Below are 16,323 nucleotides of genomic sequence, written 5' to 3'. Positions count from 1 at the left end.
GCTGCCTATTTAACCACAACTTCAGTTGGAATCGCCACCACAATATTGAGAAATGGCGTTTGACTGGCTGCTTGTCAGGGTATTGTGTGAATTGCAACTATTTTTGTTGTTGTTGATGTGTATTTTAGTTTTTTTACTCTGTATGCATGCACTTTCTGGTTCCTCTTCTTTCAGCCTTTGTGTATCTTTAGTGCAGTGCTTGTTTTCTTTGGGTGGGATTTCAGTTTGTGTTTTATATTATCTGCGTTTTCTTTTATTTCGGCTTACGGGTTTCTGGTCTATTTTGCTTCTTTTAAGGCCATTCTCTATTGTTTTGGTAATGCGAGGGATTAAAACCGTAATAGATCTTTATAATGTTGTGGCTGGTTGAAGATTTGCAACCCGTAGAGCGAAATTTAAGAGCCCAGGTAGAGAAGCCTTTCCTCATGTTAAAAGATTAAGTTTCAGTTCAGATGATTTCCATGCTTTTATAAGAAATCAGGGTAAAATTAACGATTTCAAATTCATTCTTAGACTATTGAGAGATTACATATCCTAGTTCAAAAGTGCAGACAAATTACTTAGTAATTTTAAATGCTCTTCTTATATATTTTCAGGACTATAATTTGATAAAATATAAATGTGTAATTTCTTGCAGTTGAGGATACGTTTTGATTGAAGTTTTTGATTGAGACGCCATACGGAGAGATTGGTATTTGATGCAGTTGACAAATCTGTAAGTAACTTTTGAGACCAATGCCTTGTTTTGTCAAATTGATACATAGCTGAATTACAAGGAGAGAAGTGAGTGAATTATCACATAGTTAAATTTTAAAAATCAGTTGAATTTTATTTTTCTAATTTTGAACCTGTGATTTCTTTAAAGGAAACATATGCTCTTAACCATTAGGCCCACTCAAACTGTATAGATTCTGATCAAAGAAGTATCACTAAACAGATTTTTGAATTTTTTCAGTGTTCAAAAATACCAATTAAGATTTAAGTGTTAACCTTTTTCAATAAAACTCATCCAACTTGGCCAACATTATGCCTGTCTAGGTTTGATCCCGAGTCATTAATTTATTGATGCCTTGTCTCAATACTAACCCATGAACTGACCAACCATTTTAGCCTTTAAAGAGATGACCCTGGAAATTGCTTGAGTATGTACTTCTCCATTTTTGTTTCTATGTTCTCCACCATTCACTGTATAAAAGAGATTCAACAGAATTACATGACGTGTAGATCCATGTGGTCCTCCATTTTTCTTTCTATGTCACTCATTGTATAAAAGAAATTCAACATGACTACTCGAAGTGTAGAATCTATGTGGTTCTCCATTTTCCTCTCTTTGTTCATCACTCATTGTATAAAAGAGATTCAACACAATTACCATTTTCCTCTCTATGTTCATCACTCATGGTATAAAAGAGATTCAACACAATTACTTGATGTGTAAGATCTATGTGGTTCTCTATTTTTCTTTCTATGTCCACTGCTGTGTAAGATCTATGTGGTTCTCTATTTTTCTTTCTATGTCCACTGCTGATTGTGGGGATGTGGACATGAGGTTTTAATACGTTTTTCCCCGAATTGTGAGGTAGTGTGCCAATTGAAAGTCCAAATGGGTTGGAGTGGGAAGATAGAAAGAATATTGCGAGGTAGTGTGCCAATTGAAAGTCCAAATGGGTTGGAGTGGGAAGATAGAAAGAATAGACTCATAAATGGAAACCTAAATCACTTCGTCTTTATTATTTCTCTCTATGAGGAGAGAGATAAAAGAAGTGAAGTTGAACGCTGCATTCAAGACCAATATTTAGTTAACAATTTGGTGTACACGACCTTAATGGATGAACTATAATTGCTTTTTCATTGAAAATCCAAATACTATAACTGGATGAATTTGAGGTAATGTCTAAATGAAACAAAACCAAGTTTCAAACATGTATCCAAATGAATTTGAAGTAATGCTTTAAAGATGGAAAACTAAATTACAGACATAAGTACTCTATGAATTTGAAATAATGCTTTAAAGATGGAAAACCCAATTACAAACATAAGTACTCTAACTAAAATGTACTGATAGGATAAAATGAAAATGTAACGCAGGTTTTCGGAAGGGCGATGATATCTTCTGTTTATAGGATAAGTTAACAACTCCGTAATTTTAGAGACCAGTAAGTGGGCTAAAGATTTCGTCGCTCATTTTAATCGTATTCTTGTTTAATTGTATCCTTGTAGGGTTTTATGCTAATTTATTTATTTGTTTGTTTTAGGATATTTCTTTCACAATTTTGGCTCTAGATTTATCCAAATATTGTTCTTACAATTAGATAAAAATGTAATTAATGTAAAAATATTTCACTACACACATCTTAGTTATCTTGGGGAGCGTTCAAAATGTTGTTTTGTTCTGTCTCTGAGCCTATCTCAATTGTTGTGTTCCGTGTTGATTTCCATGGGAACTTTAATCATTCTTCTTATGGAAATTTTCCATGGGAACTCTAATCATTCTTCTTAGGGAAATTTGGATGACTAATTGTTGAGAATTAATAATTTAGATATTATTTTGAGAGTAGTTGGGGTGCTTGTGGGGTTTATTTTCAAGACCTTGCATTAGGTGGCCTTAGGCTTACAGTCCAAGTTATATAGGGTACAAGCCAACATCCATGTCGACAATCATTCAATACATTATGGGCTTAGGGCATGGACACATGCAGGGCTCAAAATCAACTTAGGAGAAGAAATTAAAGTCAATTGAACCTCTCACAGAGTTTGATGCTTTTATAAGAAATCAGAGTAAAATTAAGGATTTCAAATTCATTTCCAAAAAATTGAGAGATTACATATCCTAGTTTAAAAGTGCTGACAAATTACTTAATAATTTTAAATGCTCTTCTTATATATTTTCAGGACTATAATTTGCTAAAATATAAATGTGTAATTGCTTGCAGTTGAGGATAGGTTTTGATTGAGACGACATACAAAGAGATTGGTATTTGATGCAGTTGAAAAATTTGTAAATAACTTTTGAGACCAATGCCTTGTTTTGTCAAATTGATACATAGCTGAGTTATAAGGAGAGAAGTGAGTGAATTATCATATATTTTAATTTTAAAAATCATTTAAAACATGTAAACATGCCGTATAGATCCTGGTCAAAGAAGTGTCACTGAAGTTTGAACATATTTTCGATTTTTTTCGGTTTTCAAGAATTCCAGTTAGGATTGAAGTCAACCTTTTCAATGAAACTCATCCAACTTGGCCAATGTTATGCCTGTCTAGGTTTGATCCTGGGTCATTAATTTGTCCATGCCTTGTCTCAATGTTAGCCTGTGAGTTGACCAACTATTTTAGCCTAAAGAGATGGCCCTAGAAATTTGAAGAGGTGAAATTTAATTTGTTAGCTGTTTCTTATATCTATTATAGAGCATGTAAATATAAATAACATTGGTTATCTTACATTGTAGTAGAGATCAACTAAGCATATAGATTAGAATAACATAGCGGTAGGATGGACAAACTTGCTTGAGTATGTACCTCTCTATTTTTGTTTTTATGTCCTCCACCATTCACACAACATATTTTCGATTTTTTTCGGTTTTCAAGAATTCCAGGTAGGATTGAAGTGTTAACCTTTTCAATGAAACTCATCCAAGTTGGCCAACGTTATGCTTGTCTAGGTTTGATCCTGGGTCATTAATTTGTTAACGCCTTGTCTCAATGCTAGCCTGTGAGCTGACCAACCATTTTAGCCTTAAAAGAGATGGTTCTAGAAATTTGAAGAGGTGAAATTTATTTTGTTAGCTGTTTCTTATATCTATTATAGAGCATGTAAATATAAATAACATTGGTTATCTTTAGGTTGTAGTAAAGATCAACTAAGCATATAGATTAAAATAACATGATGGTAGGATGGACAAATTTGCTTGAGTATGTACCTTTCTATTTTTGTTTTTATGACCTCCACCATTCACTGTATAAAAGAGATTCAACACAATTACTTGATGTGTAGATCCATGTGGTCCTCCATTTTTCTTTCTATGCCCACCACTCATTGTATAAAAAAGATTCAACATGACTACTTGATGTGTAGAATCCATGTGGTTCTCCCTTTCCCTCTCTATGTCCATCAACCATTGTATAAAATAGATTCAACACAATTACTTGATGCGCAGGATCCATGTGGTTCCTCCATTTTTCTTTCTATGTCCACTGCTGATTGTGGGAGGTGGGGACATGAGGTTCCAATATGTTTGCCCCCAAATTTTGAGGTAGTGTGTCAATTGAAAGTCCAAAAGTCCAATTGAGTTGAAGTGGGAAGGTAGAGAGAATAAGCTCATAAATTGAAACCTAAATTACTTCGCCCTTATTATATCTCCCTATAAAGAAAGAGAAATAAAAGGGATGAAGTTAAAGGCTGCATTCAAGACCAATTTTTAGTTAACAGTTTGGTCTACATGAACTTAATGGATGAACTATAATTGCTTTTTCATTGAAACTCCAAATGCTATAACTGGATGCATTTGAAGTAATGTCTAAATGAAGCAAAACCAAGTTTCAAATATATTGTATCCAAATGAATCTGAAATAATGCTTTAAAGATGGAAAACCCAGTTACAAATATGAAGTACTCTAACTAAAATGTGCTGATAGGATAAAATAGAAATTGGGCTACACAGGTTTTTAGAGGGGCGATGATATCTTCTGCTTATAAGATAAGTTAACAACTTCGTAATTTTAGAGACCAATAAGTGGGCTAAAGATTTCGTGGTCCATTTTAATCGTATCCTTGTAGGGTTCTACGCTAATCTATTTATTTGTTTGTTTTGGGATATTTCTTTCACAATTTTAGTTCCAGATTTATCCAAATGTTATTTTTATAATTAGATAAAAATGTAATTAATGTCAAAATATTTCACTACACATATCTTGGGGATCTTGAGCGTGCAAGATGTTGTTTTATGAAACACTTGTTCTGTCTTGAGCTTATCCTTGTAGGGTTTTACGCTAATTATCCTTATAGGGTTTTACGCTAATTTCTTTATTTGTTTGTTTTGGGACATTTCGGCTCCATATTTATCTAAATGTTGTTCTTATAATTGGATAAAAATGTAATTAATGTAAAAATATTTCACTACACATATCTTGGGGAGCGTGCAAGATGTTGTTTTATAAAACACTTGTTCTGTCTTGAGCTTTATCTCCCGTGTTGATTTCCATGGGAACTCTAATCATTCTTCTTATTGAAATTTGGATGACTAAATGTTGAGCATTAATAATTTTAGATATTATTTTGAAATAAGTTGGGGTGCTTGTGGGGTAGATTTTTAAGACTTTGCATTAGGTGGCCTTAGGCTTAGGGTCTAACTTAATAATTTTAGATTTTATTTTTAGAGAATTGGGGTGCTTGTGGGGTAGATTTTTAAGACCTTGCATTAGGTGGCTTTAGGCTTAGGGTCCAACTTATATAGGGTACAGGCCATCATCCATGTTAACAATCATTCAATACATTATGAGCTAAGGGTATGGACATGCAGGTGCTCAATGTCAGGTTAGGAGAGGAAATTACAATCAATTGAACCTCACAAAATTTGAGAAATCTTAAGTGGGTCATGGTTAGGTTTTGTCTTTTTCATTTCACTATCTCTTCAATACATTATGAGCTAAGAGTATGGACATGCAGGGGCTCAAAGTCAGGTTAGGAGAAGAAATTAAAATCAATTGAGCCTCTCACGAAATTTGAGAAATCTTAAGTGGGCCATGGTTAGGTTTTGTCTTTTTCATTTCACGAGATAGGTCAAGAGGGTATCTCTATGCTAACTTTTTCATTCTCTACACCATCCATATAATTGTAACACCTTTTCAACACTTTCCATGGAAGGATTATCTGGTTTTTGTTTACCTTTACCAATGGTTTATACTGGTCATGGATTTAGAGGATTCACTTATCCCCATTTCATGTTTCTTGAGCTACTGCCACCTATTTTTTGGCTTGTCTCGTATAATTGTCAAAGGGAGGAATTGTTGATTGTTCTCAACTTTGGCTCCACCTCAAGGTCATTATTTAATTCAAAACTATATTGCAAATGACTACATTGTTTCTCAATTATTATTTAATTAAAAAAACTCTCTGTTCTTGCTTTCTTTTTCCATTAGAAAAAACTCTCTGTTCTTGCTTTCTTTTTCCATGAGAAAACCGTAAGTGTGAATGAAATTATGTGCTTCAAATGCCAAAAAAAATGTCGAATAACTTGCAAGAATTGATCTGCCTATGGCCAGGACCAGCCAACATAGCATTTCAGCCCAATTATTTAATGGTATAGTACTAAAAATATACATATAACTATTTTGAAAAAGGATCAATTCAAAACCTTTCAAAAACATAGGCTCACCAGTAAGCATATATAGCTTAAACATATAAACAAAAAGAAATAAAACATTATAAAGACTTGTCCCATACTAACTATGTGCAGACCAGCCAGAACATAGCATTTCAGCCCAATTGTTTAGTGGTATGGTACCGAAGATATACATATAACTGTCTCGAATAAGGATTAAACAAAAACCTTTAAAACACATAGTCTCGCCAATAAGCATATATAGCTTAAACATATAAACAAAAAGACATAAAACACTAGAAACACCCTCATCAGCATCTTCGAAAGACACGAGATTTGCATCCGTATGTTGGCCTTCCTTAGATGCTTTGTTAGCATCCTTGTTCAATTTTTGATAAACACTAGTAAAAGTGTTATGCTCACTCATCGACCTTAGATTATTGTGGAAATAACCAGACCACTTCATCCATTTTATTACCAATGAAGATTTATCAAAAACTTGCATATACTTTTAATATTCTGGTCCTTCGCACATTTTAATAAAAACGTTAAATTTTGTAATTCAGCATAATGGTTAGATATCAGACCACTCCTTGCTTTGAAATTTATGAACTTATCTGAAAAATGCAACAAACCTCCCACATTACTAAAGTTAGAATTATGTTGCCAATCTCCATCAAAGAAACTCCACGGAACAGACTTGTCAATCTGCAATTCTCCTATCGACCTTGCTGGTTTAAGAATTATTGCAGCTTTTTATAGCTTGAAACTAAAGCACCAACTCTATATATGATTTGAAAAGGTGGAGCGTATTTCTGTTTGGAAATGGTAGAATTTCTAGCCGCCAAAAACCCAACAACAGAGGACACATGGCAGTGCTCTAACCTCTTTTAATTCTTGCTTATCAAACCATTTTTCTAAAACATTAATCAATAGTAGCGCAGATCCAAACTTTTTGAATACTACCTGTGAGGTCCTCAATCTCCTTCCATACCTATTGAGCATAAGAATAGTGAATTAGCAAGTGTGATATGTTTTCCTTGGCAGCCCCACAAAGAAGATAGATACTTGGATCTGGCTGACCTACAAAGAAGATTGATACTTGGATCTGGCTGACCCCCATTCTGGATGTTCTCCGAAGGCAAAACCTTAAATAACAAAGACAATCATGAAAATTTTGATATTCTTTGGAGTTGTCAACTTCCAGATTTGTTTCCACCACTATACAAGACCCTGTGGGTCAGGAAAAAACCAATTATTTATAACCAAATTGAGCCAAACCAAAAAGCCAAAATCCACTCTTATTCTAATGTGTGCTTTCTTGACCCTGTCAATATGAACACTTCGTAATTTTGCTTGATGTCCCAGTGCTTGAGCCTACAACCATCCCTAAGACCATAGAGCTGTGGAGTTTAGATCCTCCAACCATCCCTAAGACCATAGAGCTGTGGAGTTTAGATCCTCAACTTGAGATAGAGTACCTAGCCCTCTTTTTTGACGACCACTTGATCATATCTTCTGCCCAGTCCTACCTTTTTGACCCTCCAAGCTAACTGTTTACCAGTAATAGGAAAAGCTAAAACAAGAGCTGACCATTGATTTGGTCTGTTGTTTACAATCTTCTTGGATTTCTGATCCAATCAATGAAGAAACCTAGCTTGATCTCTACGATTGTTTTCCATAATCCGTTCCCTGTAAAATTTCTCCACGAACTCTTTGCTCTCATGGCTAGTTGAGAGTGGTGAATGCTTTTCAATCCCCTAATTCCCTCCTCCTTTGGCTTTGCTAACAATTGCCATTTAACTAGGGGATTCTTTGCGACCTGAGTAGGTGATTTGGATGGTCAGGTGCAATGATGTCTCTAAAAAGTGGGAATGCTAAAGCGGCTCCTAGATGTAGTCTGTGTAGGTTATCACAATTGTTCATGTTGTAAAGAATTTTTGGAAAAATTGTGTAAAGGATTTTTAATTTGTAAAGAATTTTTGGAAAAATTGTGTAAAGGATTTTTAATTTGTTTAAAGTTGGCAGGAGCAAAAAGCATAATAATACCAAATGAGAGTTGAAAAGCCTTTAATAGGGAAGAATACAAGATAGCTGTTAAGAAAATAATATTAAATTAATAAAACTAGTGGTTAAAGAAATAAATTAGTTTAATTAGGTCAAGTCAAAAGTTAGTTAAGTCAAAATCCTTGAATAAGTAATGTAGAAAAATATATATAAGGAATTCAATAAAATGGGGGCAAAACCCAAAAATTAATATAGAAATAATTAAATTAAGCTATAAGGGACGAGAATCTAAATCAACAATATATATGAGATAAAAAGGGAGAAGGTAACATATTAAGAAAATATTTTGAGTTTAAAATGGATAAATAAAAGATCAAAAATTTTAGGATTCAACTGAATTGATTAGGAAGAAATAAATTAGGGGGAGGAGAGGAAAAACAAATTATTGAGAAAGTTGGTGGATAACAAGCTTCCAAGATTGACTTAGCTTAAAGCCATCTTCCTTATTGAAGTTGTTAGGGTGATTCTTGATCTCAAGAGATTCCCCAATGATTCAAGAGTTATAAAAAGGGACAAATGAGGTGTTTAGAATTAAAAGATTACTGCTCAACAATAGCAGACTTTGATAGCTGGATATGTTTGGTATCGACTATTGTGTTCTTTAAGCCAGACTTTGAAAGGATGGCCTGTCTGACCAGTGTAAGACTTTCTGCATGAACAAGGAATTTGGTAAACTCATGAATAAAAACAAATTATTGAGAAAGTTGGTGGATAACAAGCTTCCAAGATTGACTTAGCTTATAGCCATCTTTCTTATTGAAGTTTTTAGGGTGCTTCTTGATCTCAAGAGATTCCCCAATGATTCAAGAGTTATAAAAAGGGACAAATGAGGTGTTTAGAATTAAAAGATTGCCGCTCAACAATAGCAGACTTTGATAGCTGGATATGTTTGGTATCGACTATTGTGTTCTTTAAGCCAGACTTTGAAAGGATGGCTTGTCTGACCAATGTAAGACTTTCTGCATGAACAAGGAATTTGGTAAACTCATGAATAAGCATGGGGAAAGACTTATCTTTGGCCCTGATATGATTTATTTAATATATATTTTTTCTCCATTACTTATTCAACAATTTTGACTTGATTAACTTTTGACTTGACCTAATTAAATTAATTTAATTCTTTAACAACTAGCTTTATTAATTCAATATTAATTTCTTAACAACTACCTTATATTCTTCTCTATTAAAGGCCCCTTAGCTCTTGTTTGATATCATTATGCTTTATGGTCCCTGATGATGGGTTGCAGTGCACCTGAAACGTCGGACGGATTAAAAATCCTTTACACAACTTTTCTGAAAATTATCTACAATTTGTAGTGTGTATAAAGTAAATTAATAGTCTTTCTTCAGTATTAAATTAGTCCAAAATAGTCCACTTGGGATAGCTCAATTAGCAATGGCCGTGGAAATGAAGTCTCACAGAACTGGAAGCCTTGGGTTCAAATCTTGTGCTATCCCCCGATCAGGGTGAGAAGTTGGACACACTGAAGATGTAGTCCTACCAAGCTCACAAAAAAAAAAATAGTCCAAAATACACAAGATGTGAGCTTTTCATGCCACATGTACAAAGAATCAAGGGGCATGGGTCCTCAAACATGACCCTTCTTCCAAAGGAAAGGTAAAAGTAGCTTGTTGAGATGGCATCCAACGTCCAAAGGACCTTCAACAGTACAGTTTCCAAGAAGTCTTCAAATCTGTTTATGTAACCCTCAACTGGGAGCACAAGCCCCTTAGGGATATAACTTCTTCTCTGACGCTGGAAAGCTAACTTACTTAGTGCTATAGTGGCCTCCAATAGGCCCCAAGGGGTGCATCGTGGCATATGTCATGTGAGCCCATCCTTTGCAAAGTGGACTCTCCAATCTTCTAATACAAGCCACCCCACGATGATAAGTAGGGAACCCTCAAATAGGGGACATTCCTTTCAATAGGGCTGTTTTCTCCATTAAAAATGGAACTGACACTTTTGAACCTTTTTCATGTGTGGGCTGTTTTCTCCATTAAATATGGAACTATTAATATGGAACTGACACTTTTGAACCTTTTTCATGTGTGGGTAAGTGACCTTCGAGATACAAAATATAACCCTTAAAGGTGCAAGAGCTCCCCACTCATGCAAATAGAACCCAACCTCTTTCTTCATTTCCTTCATTCCGTATGCACCTTACAAATTCACACTATCATTTTAGCCAAGGTTATGGTTGGCTCAACATCCTTCTTCAATTCAAAACAGCCATGACAGATCGGCCTAGTCAATGTATTTACGTCACAAATTTAACTTCATACAGGTTGGCTCTAGTTAAGGCCAGTGTCCAGACCTGTGTACAAATGAAGTACATAGCATTACCTCCTGTTATATTATCTTTAAAATTCTAGTTCGTTAGGCATATTATGGCAGCTTAGTGTCACAGGTCGGTGGTAAACAAGCCCCCTAGGGATATAACTTCTTTTCTGACGTTGGAAAGCTAACTTACTTAGTGCTCTAGTGGCCTCCAATAGGCCCCAAGGGGTGCATCATGGCATATGTCATGTGAGCCCATCCTTTGCAAAGTGGACTCTCCAATCTTCTAATACAAGCCACCCCACGATGATAAGTAGGGAACCCTCAAATTGGGAACAGTCCTTTCAATAGGGCTGTTTTCTCCATTAAATATGCAACTGACACTTTGAACCTTTTTCATGTGTGGGAAAGTGACCTTTGAGATACAAAATGTAGCCCTTTAAGGTGTAAGATCTCCCCAGTCATGCAAACAAAACCCATCCTCTTTATTCATTTCCTTCATTCCATATGTGCCTTACAAATTCAAATTATCATTTTAGCCAAGGTTATGGTTGGCTCAACATCCTTCTTCAATTCAAAACAGCCATGACAGATCGGCCTAGTCAATGTATTTACGTCACAAATTTAACTTCATACAGGGTGGCTCTAGTTAAGGCCAGTGTCCAGACCTGTGTACATAGCATTACCTCCTGTTATATTCTCTTTAAAATTCTAGTTCGTTAGGCTTATTATTGCAGCTTAGTGTCACAGGTCGGTGGTAAACATGTTGCCTGCAAACTCTGAAGAAACTTCTCTGTTCTGTTCGGACCTGTAACAGATCAGATCTCTCTTTGAAATTTTGACATCTGAAAATGAGGATATTTCTTTTGCAGACCAGCACTGTCAGGTCTCTCCTGCTTATCCACCCTTTGGGAGGCAACGAATCTCTTTTGTAAGTCTTATGTGTTTTGCAAGAAGATCCTAGGGCTTGCTTTCATTCACCTTTCTAATTCGTACTCAACATATCCAGGACATGAGATGAGGGAAATCATTGGCCTATATCCTTTTACTCTATCAGCTTCTTAATTCAATTCATCAAAGGTAATAGATAACTATCTAGAATGTATGATAACTCAAAATAATGTTTTCTTCTTTCCATTTCTAGGTCGAGCCCTGCAAAATTGCATATTCACACAGATAGTTGTGCGTAAATGAATCTTCTGCCTTGAATACAGGGCCAACTTGAAAGACACAACCAAAGTTTGCACATGTTCTCATCTGTGTGTGTAGCTTCATATCCTCAGTCCTGTACCCAGCGATATGTAACATGTCTCAAATCTTTGCCCCCTTCAGGGCATCTCAGCTTTATGTAAAATCTATAGTCATGCATGTTCTTCTTATGATAATCACATGGCACCTTGACTGCCATAGGGAAAATGGAATTTGAGTGAATCGTTGAATATTTTCAATAGCACTTGTGATAATTACCCCCTATGTTACCCATCATGATGCTGGGTAGCATCTAGCTCCAGCATGGGGACAAGTGTCCCTCTTGGTAGAACTTGAGAACCTAGACTTTCATCTTCACAATGAATATTGTCCCTTTACTGATTGAAATACATCAAACTAAAAAGGGATACATTTAAGTCCTGATGATTGTATAATGACTTCTCTGCCAAACGTATGTCATGCATTCCAACACCCCAACAATATGGCATTATAGCTTTAGGATTATCCTTGTACGCAGGTTCATCACCCAGGTGTCCTAGAATCTCAGCCTCACAATGAACATTGCCCCTTTACTGATTGAAATACCATCAATCTACTGAGGGTAGTTCCCCCTCCCCCTGTTTTCGTGCATCCTACTAAAAGGGGATACATTTAAGTCCCGATGATTGTATAATGACTTCTCTGCCAAAGATATATCATGCATTATCTTTGTCCTCCATGTTCCTCAGGTTCATCACCCAGGTGTCCTCCATCTTCCATAGGATTCAAATCTTCAATTTCTGTTGGTGAAACCTCATCCCAGCCCATAGGCTTTTTACGATCTTGGTCATGAATTGTCACAAGTGTAGCTATATAAAAAGTAGTTATATCACCAATTATTGCCATAACAACTGCTACCTTTTTTGCATCGACTAGAAACACAATATCCCTTGCACATCCTTGTATGCAGTCATCATAGTACATGGCTTGGGTCCTGAATTGATGCCTCCTGTACCTAATCTTTTTGCAGTTACCCATGGTTCATGGGATAACATTGAACAAATTTTATTATATGCCAGAGAGTTCTTCTTCCCTTAAGTTTTAACAATCATTTCTTCATATTCATTTTTTGTGAAACAAGGTTATGACTTCAATACAAGACCTTGAAATGATACAAGGGCCTGAAGGATGCTTGAGTTCAAAAGTTTGCAAACCTCATTGTTTCGGACTGTCCACGTGTTTAACAAATTAAAACAGTCTTCCAACTTTCCTGTGGATTGGGAATCTACTAGTCCAAGACCAGTAGAATGATAGTATGGCAGTTGACTATTGCTGTATTCCTTCAGATATTGTTGGCTTGGTGATGCTCATTTTGGGCAGTTCTCAATCTGAGCAACATACTTGCTCCACCAAACAGTCTTCTTTATTTTCAGAAACTGAGATTTCTTACCGAGTAGGGTGACATTCTTTTAAAGCCTGACTTGGTGCTGGAAACATCATCTCTGTCACTTCTCACATACTTCTCTTTTATCATGGCAGAACCACCTAGAAATGCCTCCACAGGAGATTGATTTGCACCTCTGTTTCAGCCTTCACGACTTTGAGATTATCACACCTCTCACACCTATCGTTCATTTTTGCATATTTGGGCTCAACAATATCACAGCTTTTGTCATAAAAAAATGGCGTTTTATCAAAATAGAGAACATATGACCTGCCTCTGCTCTGTTCTGAGCAGAACTCCAGATGAACGGGTATCTTGTTGTTGCTGTTATATTGTTCTTCTTGGGCAGCAAACCAATTTCCTTTGTTCAATATAGCTTCTTCTCAATCTGCATCATTTTTTTCTATGGTGAAGCTATCACATATATGATATATCAGTCCTTGACATACAGATATTCTCATCATTAAGATTTTGTGTAATGATGTTATCAGGGTTTTCATGGAGGCCTTCATTTGTGTGGCTGATAGTGCTGTCTTCTTCACAATTTGCGCACAAATCCCTACTAATAAAAATAGAGACTAATCTTTAGATATCAGACCAATCCTTGCTTTGAACTTTAGGAAATGAGGATTGAAAAAATACCTCCCACATTACTAAAATTAGAATTACGTTGCCAATCTCCATCAAAGAAACTCCACGGAACAGACTTGTCAATATGCAATTCTCCTATCGACCTTGCTGGTTTAAGACTTACTGCAGCTTTATAGTTTGAAACTAAAGCACCAACCCTAGATATAATTTGACCTTAGATTATTGTGCAAATAACCGGATCAATTCATCCAATTTATTAGCAATGAAGAATTATAGAAAATCTACATACTTTTAGCCTTAAAGCATGAAATTCAGCATAAATGTTAGATATCAGAGCAATCCTTGTTTTAAACTTTAGGAAATGAGAATCTGAAAAATACAACTAACATCCCAAATTACTAAAGTTAGAATTACGTTGCCAATCTCCATCAAAGAATCTCTGGAGAACAGATTTGTCAATCTGCAATTCTCCTATCCACCTTGCTGGTTTAAGACTTACTGCAGCTTTATAGCTTGAAACTAAAGCACCAACCCTAGATATGAGGTGGAGCATATTTCTGTTTGAAAATGGTAGATTTTCTAGGCACCCGAACCCAACAATAGAGGACACAGGGAAGTGCTCTAACCTCTTTTAATTCTTGTTTTTCAAACCATTTTTTCAAAACATTAATCAATAGTAGTGTCGATCCAAACTTTTTGAATACCACCTGTGAGAGCCTCAACCTTGTTGAGAATTCAATAGGGCAATGAATATGTTAATTCTCTTAACTTGATAACTGCTTGTGTTACCTTTTACTTATTAGCTTTGTTCTTTATTATTCCAATGTACAATACATCAAACAACTACCAAAATAGTAAGAACAATGACATAGTATATAGGCTGCAAGCCAGGGCCAAAACCCCTCCTCTTGAGGGGAAAACTTGAAAATCTCTTCTTTATCTTTCAGATCTTTCAATTGACAAATACCATGACCTAGACTTAGACAAATACCCTCCAAGATCAAGTCTATCATGGTCTCCTACTGCAATCTCTTCGACCTCCCAGTAGATCCGAAATTCTGCTCCCTAGCAACTACTGCTGCTTCTCTAGGAGACTTCAATCTCCCTCTAATAGCCTTCCTCTTGACTTCTCTTGCCTTGACTTGAGTCCTAGGGGGCTAGTAAGATGTCCTAAGAGACCTTCGCTTGCCTTCCCTTCTCTTTGCTTCCAAAATCGAACCACCAAAGATCCCAGCGCAAAAACCCTAACTTCGATCTTCCCAGAAGAATAGAATAGGCCCAGAAACACTAAGATTTCTTCAGCTTTCTTCTTTGACTTCTTCTTCTTCAGCTTCTTTGCATAAGAGATGAGTGAGTTATTCAAATGAAGGACGAGTTGCTCTTATATAGGCTTCTTCAAGGTTGGACGTGGCTCTTCATGTAGGCCAACTTGACTACTCACTAGGCCGACTTGATCTTGGAGGTATTTTGACACTTTAAAGACAATAAATTTCTCTACAAGTTACAATGTGCCCATAGGGTCTTCAATATATATAACAATGACTCTTATACCTAGGACAAACCCTAGAAGCACTCAATGGGTGCTTTATCTATAAAATAAAAGAACTTGAGCATGGAACCCATGCTCCAATAATAATAATAATTTATGGTTGAGGAAGCTGCTATCCGATTTGTTTGAAGGACCGATGGACCCTACTGTTTACAAGAATACATTTCATACTTATGAAGACCGAACCTAGTTACACATTTTTCAACACTCCCTCTTAACTAGGGAGGTATTCATAAGAGGTACATGGTCATTCTCAATCTGAAGAGATCTCATAAGAAGAGTCGGATTGGTAACCCATCTGTCTAGCATCATATTAACCAACATTGTCACATAGCAAGGCCTTGACTAACAACTCTATCTCTCCACAAGATCAGAGCACAATGCTGGCGAGACCAATGATATATATAGACACCATCATCATTGTCTCCCAAGGTACATACCCCACCCGGGTGTTCACAGAGTATGACCTCCCATTGGACTATTCTTATCTTGGGTAGTTAATCCTCAAAGAATATTGGTCCACGACTACTCTTGTCTTGAATGCCCTACCACATTCTCAAAGAGTATCGAATGCCAAATGGTTACCCAATCCTCCATTCTTTCTTCCCAAGTGAAGACAAGAATGTAGTGTCTATCTCTTCCTCTTAATTAGGGAGGACAAATCAACCAAACCAAGCTTGCCCCTTAAGTATACAAGCTTCTTGTTTGGAAATGATTTCGTTAATATGTTAGCTACCTGTTCATCAGTGGAGATATATCATAGCTGCAACACACCATTTTGTGCTAGCTCTCGAATATAGTGATACTTGTTGTTGATGTGCTTTGTCTTTCCATGGAACACTGGATCCTCAGACAAACGAATACAACTGGTGTTATCGCAAAG

The 16,323-nt window shown here is 36.0% G+C and overlaps 1 long non-coding RNA gene across 2 annotated transcripts in view; it reads left to right on the top strand.

Annotated features, from left to right (window-relative positions):
* The first annotated feature begins 634 nt into the window (after nucleotides 1-634).
* Nucleotides 635-16,323, top strand: part of LOC149177547 (uncharacterized) — a 208,315-nt gene continuing 192,626 nt past the window's right edge. The window contains exon 1 of one of the 2 annotated variants that reach the window (XR_016258782.1): nucleotides 635-715. This is a non-coding gene — a long non-coding RNA (uncharacterized LOC149177547). Of the gene's footprint in view, nucleotides 716-11,166; nucleotides 11,600-16,323 lie in introns of those variants that run through there. The other variant, XR_016258780.1, reaches the window with a different exon arrangement.

Source organism: Pinus tabuliformis, chromosome 4_1 (genome assembly GCF_031772625.1).
Source record: "Pinus tabuliformis cultivar Carrire ecotype Pingquan chromosome 4_1, CPIR1, whole genome shotgun sequence".
NCBI lineage: Eukaryota > Viridiplantae > Streptophyta > Pinopsida > Pinales > Pinaceae > Pinus > Pinus tabuliformis.
The sequence above is the reverse complement of the archived record's forward strand: the minus strand, read 5'-3'. Positions and strand labels throughout refer to the sequence as shown.